Source organism: Triticum dicoccoides, chromosome 1B (assembly GCF_002162155.2).
Source record: "Triticum dicoccoides isolate Atlit2015 ecotype Zavitan chromosome 1B, WEW_v2.0, whole genome shotgun sequence".
Classification (NCBI taxonomy): Eukaryota; Viridiplantae; Streptophyta; class Magnoliopsida; order Poales; family Poaceae; genus Triticum; species Triticum dicoccoides.
The window spans coordinates 587,094,345-587,102,146 of record NC_041381.1 but is presented as its reverse complement, the minus strand read 5'-3'; positions in this window follow the sequence as shown (position 1 = coordinate 587,102,146).

The following is a 7,802-nucleotide window of genomic DNA, read 5'->3' as shown; positions in this document are numbered from 1 at the left end:
CACCCCGAGGGTGGAATTGCGTGAATTTAACAAAAAAGTTCAGAACGGCAAGCGGAAAGCAGATAAGCCCTAAGGAGCAGCAGAAGACTCTGGCTGGGCGATGCCGGTTGGCACAACGGAAGACTCCGGCTGGACGGTGCCGGCTGGCGGGGCAGAAGGCTCCGGCTGGGCGGTGCCAGCTGACGGGGCAGAAGGATCCGGCTGGACAGTGCCGACTGGCGTGGCCAAGGACTCTGGCTAGACGCCGGAGTCGGCCGCACCACCTGGCGTGGTAGGTGGCTCTGTCTGGACGGAGGGATCGCCAGCAGCAGGCGGGGAGGCGGAGGACTGGAGGACGGAGTCGCCGGCATCCGTCGGAGGAACGGGTGGCTGGTCGGTGCCCGCCTGGCCACCTCCAGTAGCGGGCGGCACCTCGGCGCGTGGCTCGTTGCTTGAGGCCCTTTCGGGCTGGGGCTAACCGTCCGCCCCGACTTCCAGCATGTCGATGTTGCTCTCCTCGTCTTCCTCCTCCTCCTCCTCTTCGTCCTCCTCCCCGTCCTCCCCTTCGTCGCTGGAGTCGATGACTTCAGCCGAATCCTCGCTGTCCTTCAGGTTTAACCCGAGCCACTCGTGCGGAGCTTCACCGCCTTTCTCGACCACCTCCGGGACAAAGACACTGGTGTCGGTGAAGTCGGCGATCGCCGCCGCCCTGTTGACAAGCTCAGCTTCCACCGCCACAAGCTCCTCCTGCGCCTCCAGTCGCAATGTGGCTAACTGGGCTAGATCTAGCCCAGGGTACCACGGCTTGACGAATTCCAAGGCCCGACGCGCCCCTGCCCGGGCTGCTGAGCCTTTCCAGGCATCCAGGCGGCCGGCTGCCACCTCCAGCCAGTCGGCAGTCCGACTTGGGGTGCGCAGAGCCGGCAAGCCTGGCCAGAGGGCGGAGACCGCCTGGGCTCTGATGCGCTGGAGGCGGCGCAGCAAGCGGTGAGCAGGCCGAAGCTGGGCCTGAATGCTGAGGACCTGTTCGCCAAGAGTCCGCGGGGCGTCCGTGGCGATCTGCGCCCCCTCCGCCCTTCGCTCCTCGCGCTGGGCCTCGATCATTTGGATCGGGCCACGACATGGCCCGGGAAGAAATCTGTCCAGGCAGAAGAAGAAAAGGCCAAGGCTATAAGCAAAGGCCGATAGCTCAAAACAAAAAACCAAGAAAAGAAGGCTTACCATCGACCAAGTCTTCGATGCTGCTGAAGCAGGCCGTCACTGGACCTCCTTGTCGGCCCAGGCGGAGCGCTCGACCTCAAACTCGGCGAGGAGACTGGTCTCCACCGTCTCCGCCTTTAGCTGGGCCGCCTTGAGGGTTTCTGCCTGCTCGGCAATTTGGGCGACTAGGCGGTCCCGCTCCTCCGCCAGCTTGCTGCACTCCGCCTCCTTGCCACGTAGGACGGTGTTGGCTTCACCCAGCTGCTGCTGCAGGGCGGCGTTGGCCTCTGAAGAAAGAAAGAGAAGGAGAAATCATCAGTCAAGCGGACGAGGCAAAGGAAAGAAACAATCGAGGAGATTCGGCCCGACTGCTCGGCAGACGACCCAAACCTCAGGGACTACAGCCCGCGGGTGCGCCGGCGCTCCCCTGCGAAGAAGGAAGAAAGAAACTTACGCCGGCTCTCGGCCAGATGGGTCGTCTGTGCCTCCAGCTCCCGGACCTTGGAGTTGTAGGCAGTCGCGCGGAAGTTGTGATAATCCTGCAGAAGAGACAGCAAAAGAAGTTAGCAGTCAACAATCACAAGATAAAGTTCCAACCCGCCTGCTCAGCAGCCGACCCGGAACATGGGGACTACACCCAGTAGGTGCGCTTGCGCGCCCCCACAAGAGAAGCAAAAAAGATCATTCGAAGAAAAGAGCCAAGGACAACTTACGCGGATGGCAGTGCGCGACTCCAAGTAGGCCTCGTTGCAGCGCCTAAGGGCCTCCCCCTCCGCCCGGAGCTTGGCCTGGACGTCAAGAGACGCCTGGTTCAGGGCACCAGTCCCGCCCCCGTGTATCCAGCCTACAGGTGCGGTGCTGGTCGCCTCGGTATCAGGGGCCGACGAGCTTGCGGTGCCAACTGCCTGTGGCCGCGGCGCTGAGGCCGCCTTCTCCAGACGGCGGCGCGTGGGTAGACGGACCGCAGGGATCAGGTCCGTCACCACCGTACTTACGACCGGCGGCGCCACCGGCTGCTCGTCCCGCGGCTCGCTGGCTGGCAGGGGCGGCGGGGGCGGGGGTGGCGGCACAAAGACGTCCGGCATGGCCACGTCGCCGCCTTCCCGCTCCTGGATCGGGTAGTCGCCGCCTGCTCCTCCGTCCGTCGCCTCGAATTCAGGCAGAGGTGGCGCGGTGTTCAGGGGCACCACAAGCAGCGGGTCATGGCAGCGTACGGCCTCCGCGAGCTACTCCCTCTTCGCGGCCTGGGCTTCCGCCTGCGCCAGCGCCCTCTCGGCGGACGTGGTGGACAAGGTCGCCTGCTCCCTGGCCAGGCGGTCGGCCTCTTCTTCACGCGTCTCCCGCGCGTTCCGCTCTGTCGCCTCCTGGAGGTCGGCAGCCGGGTCGATGCGCCGACTGGTCGAGGAGGTCGTTGCCGACCTGAGGACCGAGGCAGCGCCCAACTTCTCGAGGGTCAGCGGGGCCCTGAAATAAGAAAACAAGTCGGAAGGCTTTCACACCAGAATGACAAAAATACAAGGAGTGAAGGAAGGATACTTACGCCGAACCCATAACAGGCACCTTCGGGCGCCTCTGATACTGGGCCGCCTTGGCCGCGGTTTCTTTCCGCCTGGTCGCCGCGGCTGGGTTCTTGGGCTTCTTCAGAGCGCTGCCGAACAGGGTCGCACCCTGTTTCCGCTTGCGCTTGCTGCCTTGAGCGGGTGGTCCAGAATAGGGGCCGGCGCCGGTGGTGGCGGAGCTCCGGGTAGGGCGCGGCTCCTCTTCATCTTCGTCGTCGTCAGGCCAAGCCTCCACGCCGCCGCCTCCCTCGGAGCCGCCTGCTCCACTACAGCCGTCCGTTCTGTCCCCGCCGCCTGTCGCGTCGTCAACCAGGGTGGCTACCCCTAAGTCGGGGTCGTCCAGATCGCTCTCCGCCCTGTCCGCCTGGAGGGCATCACCCGGCCCCAGGAGGGCGGCCGTCGCCTCGGACATATAAATCTGCAACCAAGGAGGGTGGCGTCATAAAGAGAAACGAAGCTGAAGGAAACGGTTCCAAAGACCAAGTGAAGAGACTTACAGTCGGGGGAGGGTTGTGGCGGGAGTATGGCCGCTTCCCGTACCGCCACTCCACCTCCGACACCTTGAGGTCGGAGATCTCGTTCACCATCCGCGAAACTTCAGCAGGCGGCATCCCCTTCGTGCACAGTCGGCACGGATCGCGGTGTCCGCTCATCCGGAAGATCGGATGAGGGCGGCTCTGGAGCGGGAGGACCCGGCACTCGACGAAGGCAATGAGGAGGTCGGAGGCTACGAGGCCCTCCGCCTCCTGGAGCACTCGGAGTCGGCCGATGGCGGCCGCCGCGTCCGCCGACACCGGCTTCGGCTTGTACTTCCAGGAAGTGCGAGCTCCGATGGGAGGGCCGGCCTCGTAAGCCGACAGGTTGAGGAAGTCCGCAGTCGGGTCCACGTTCTCGACGTAGAAATAGGACTACTGCCACATCTTCAACGACTGCGCCAACTTGATGAGAGGGAAGGCGTTCCGTTTCGCCGGCCGGCGCACGGCGATGAAGCCCCCGCACTCGGCCGTCGTCTCCTTGACGGAGGTGCCGAGCTTTCCATAGAAGAATGCTCCCCACAGCTCGATTGTGGGGAGGATGCCGAGGTAGCCCTCGCACGCTGTGACGAAGGCGGAAAGCAGAGTCACGACGTTGGGCGTGAGGTGGTGAGGTTGAAGATTGTAGAAGTTGAGGAAGGAGTAGAAGAAGTCACTCGCCGGGAGGCCGAAGCCGCGCAGGAAATGCGAGCGGAAGACGACCCGCTCGCCTTCCTGCGGCACCGGCGAGATCTCCATCTTCGGCGGCACCCGCGCCTTGATGAAGGCCACGTTGGGCATCCGGCGCGTGTCGCGGAGGAAGGAGATGTGATCCTCGATCACCGTCGATCCGTCCCAGTCGCCCATGGCCCCAGCTGGCGGCGCAGAGAGGAGAAACGCGCCGGCGGTGGGCAACGGCGGCGGCGTTGCGGCAGCAGCAGCAGCGGAGGATGAGAAGAGGAAGAAGATGAGTGGGAGGGGGCGCGAGAGCTCTGCCGCACCTTCCCTCCTTCCTACTTATAGTGCACGGGCTGTGAAGCCGAGGGGACGTGACGTGGGGTCGTGGGATTAACTGCGCCCACGTCCCCCCGACCCCCGTTTCCCGCACGCATTTACCACGTCGTAAAAGATCGTGGGAAAAGCAACTGCCCCTTTCAGCGCAGTGGATCCGCCCGGTCGCTGAGGCACGGTAGTGGCGGGCCCGGCCCTGTGTCACGTCTCGTCCGAAACGTGGGGTGGCAGGCTGACCCGGCTGACGCGCGCCGTGTGGCGCGTCCGTGGCGGGCGGCGGCCTGGGAAGCTTAGCAGGCACGCCACCTAGACTCCCGCCCTGAAGTTCAAAAAACCAACAGTATGAATTCTGCCTGCTAGGCTGGCGGCATAGCAGACCGGCACCTTCCCGGAGCCCGGTGAGGGTGGAAGCTGCTGAGGCTTCGCAGCCCCTCGACCGCGGCGCCTCACCGGCTTCGGGGACTACCGTCGGAGTAATGGGCCACGGGTAGGCTCACCCGATTCCCATGATCTATCAAGACTTTTGGGCCAGCTCTGCCTAGCTGGGCCCCAAGCCGAAGCTCCGTCCCCTGAGGCCGGCTGGCTCAGCGGCCGACTGCCAGAGGGCGGTCGACCCGAGACTACGACGCTCCGAGTGACTGGCTCCTCGCGCCGCCCTCCAAAGAGGGCGGCTACAGGCAGGCGGCTACCTCACGACTACGGGGCGGCCGAGCTCCCATCAAGAGTACAAGACAAAGCATGGCTACAGTGAAGCACTCCCACGCTCGAGACGGGCGTGGCTACAGTGCTCCGTACAGACGGAGATCTCCGCACGATGGAGCACTGTGCCGTATCTACCCTGACGTTGCTCCGAGCAGGCGGAGCCCTGTTCCCCACGACGGCCTATCGGTACGTCCCGCCAGAGGCAGGCCCTATCGGACAGTGACCCCAAGGAAGACGACGAAAGCTCGACCAGGCAGATCAGAGAGGGGCCGGCCTCCAGCAGGCGGTCGTCCCTTGTCTCGAGGCGAGCACGCCATTAAGCTGATAAGACCAGGTGTGGCTACAGTGTCCTCCCACCAGGCGGTGGGACTGTAGCCACGCTAAAGATGACCAAGCCCCCATCACTGAGGACACGACTACAGTGAACAGCCACCAACCAGACGGAAGGGCCCACCAGGCGGTGGGCCCCTGCGGTCGGCGGAGAAGCCGGAGGCTGGAGACACTGACAGCCGGGCCCAGCAGCCGGCCAGATTACCATTGTACCCCTGGGGGGTAGGCCTATATAAACCCCCCAGGCCACCCATGCAAAGGGTTCCCACTCCATTAGAACTAGCCACCCCCCTAGAGCAGGAAGAGAGCTAGCCTTGCCTCCTTCTGCCTCTAGCACACAGCTTGAGGAGCACCATTGTGTCACTTGTGCCTTAGTGATCATGCGGAGACCCCGCAGAGTAGGACTAGGGGTGTTATCTCCTAGGAGAGCCCTGAACCTGGGTAAAGTACGCCGGCGTTCGTGTCTACGCCTTATCCCGCTTCCAGACACCGGCGACGTTCTACTCTCTCCCACCATGATAAGCCATCCTTTGGCATATGTCGCATCCAACCCCTGACAGAGGGCTTCATTTTTAGGTGCTTCTTCAAGTTTTGTTAGGGTTTGTGTTCTGCTCAGGAAGACGAGACGGCGGCTGCTTCTTGAAGATGGAATCAGGTTCTCCCTGTCTAGCCCCTGTTTCGGTGGTGCGCCTAGCATCATTGGAGGGCGTGTGGAGGTGTGTCTCCGGCGGATCTCGCGAGATTCGGTCGATGGTTGTCTTTGGTGATTTACTCGGATACGGTCTTCGTTCATCTTTGTTCTTGTGTCTTAAGATTGGATCCCTCTGATCTGAACTTCTTTTCATTGGCGGCGGTTGCTGTTTCGTTGGTCCTATGTGGCCTTAGCACGACGACATTCCGACTGTCTACTACAACAAGTTGTGCCCAGTTCCAGTGAGGGAGAGGCGATGACGGCGCCGCGTCTTCGGCTCGCTTGAGTGCATGTAATCGTCGCTAGGTGGTCTACGAATCTGGATATGATTTTCTATTTATTTTTTCCGGTGTCCTTTGTATTGTCATGATTGAAAATGAATAGATTAGAAATTTCTCGCAAAAAATGGCACAAGGTAAATTGAAGCTAAAGGCGACAAATGAATGGTAGATACTCGGGAACCAGCCATTTTTCCCAAAATACTGGTGTTATATTGTCTTGTGGTGTTCCAGCTGATTATATCCGCAATGACACAAAGTAAAGCAAATCCAAAGCGTACCAGCTAACTATATCTACAATTAGAATGCTAACTAGTAAAGCCAACATTTTAGAGTAAATAACGACAAGGAAATTATGACGCATCTGAACAAGTTTTACATTTAATAGGCATATCTAGGTGATAGGGGCTAAGGTGTACCATCGTAACTATCGTTTTTGGTGAAGTAGACTTTGACGATCCGTTTATGAATGTGCGAAGACGTTGCGCCTTAGCAATCGCTAAACCAACTCTGAGAGGTTATTGTCCATGCTAGAGTACGATCAACCTGACTACGAGAGTCTATTTTCTGCAGGCAAACGAAGAACAAGTAAAAAACTAAGATTATAATCTGGATATTGCGAATTTAAGAAGTTTTATTGATCAAAGTGGGATTCTTAAACTATGGCGAATTTTAATCTAAACAAACCCAGTCTACAACGATGCCCTAAATGTTGTATTTATAGGGAGACGGAGGGGAATTTCGTCCACCTTTGGCAAGGTGGGACTAAATTCTATCATAAGTCGTTTTTCCAAATAATACAGACTCTAAAAATAGCCTATTATGTGTATTTCAAAAATACATGGGTCTGGCCCAAAAATAAGGTGACGCAACACCTATATTAAGCTATGGACGAAATTTATTTAAGGCCATCTGTTATATTTCGTGCATGTCTTTGTATGTCATTATGGTGGCTCCAAAGTGTTGAAAACTCCACTGAAACTTCGTTCTTGTTCCTTTTGTGCGCGCCATCCCCTCCATGTTTGATCATGCTCCAATGTTTATTCTTTTTGTCCATGCTCAACCCTTCATTGTAAGCAAAACAAATGTGTCCAATTTAGATAGCATCATATTCTCATGAACATTAGAATTGTTACCAAGAAACGACAATACCTGATAATTTAATTGGCGTGTGCGAGCTCTAATAATTGGTACAGTATATGTAGCAGCAGAGATTATGGGTGTAACTGTAGTATTGATGTCCTCAACACTAGGACATACCCCGTGTTATGTTGGCTTTGATGCATTACAGCTAATTGAATCTGCAATCATAATAATACAAAGTAAAGCAAAATCAATGTGTTCCCGCTAATTGTAGTGTTTTAGAGTAAATGAAGACAAGAGAATAGTGTGCATCCGTTTTTTTTACGGTGATGACAGTTGCTTCAGAGCGAGATGACACTTTCTAGGATGAAGTATGAAAAACTGCCATCTTCCTAGAAAATATCATGTCGCTATGAAAAAACTGCCACCCACACACAACCAAGAAAATACCATCAAA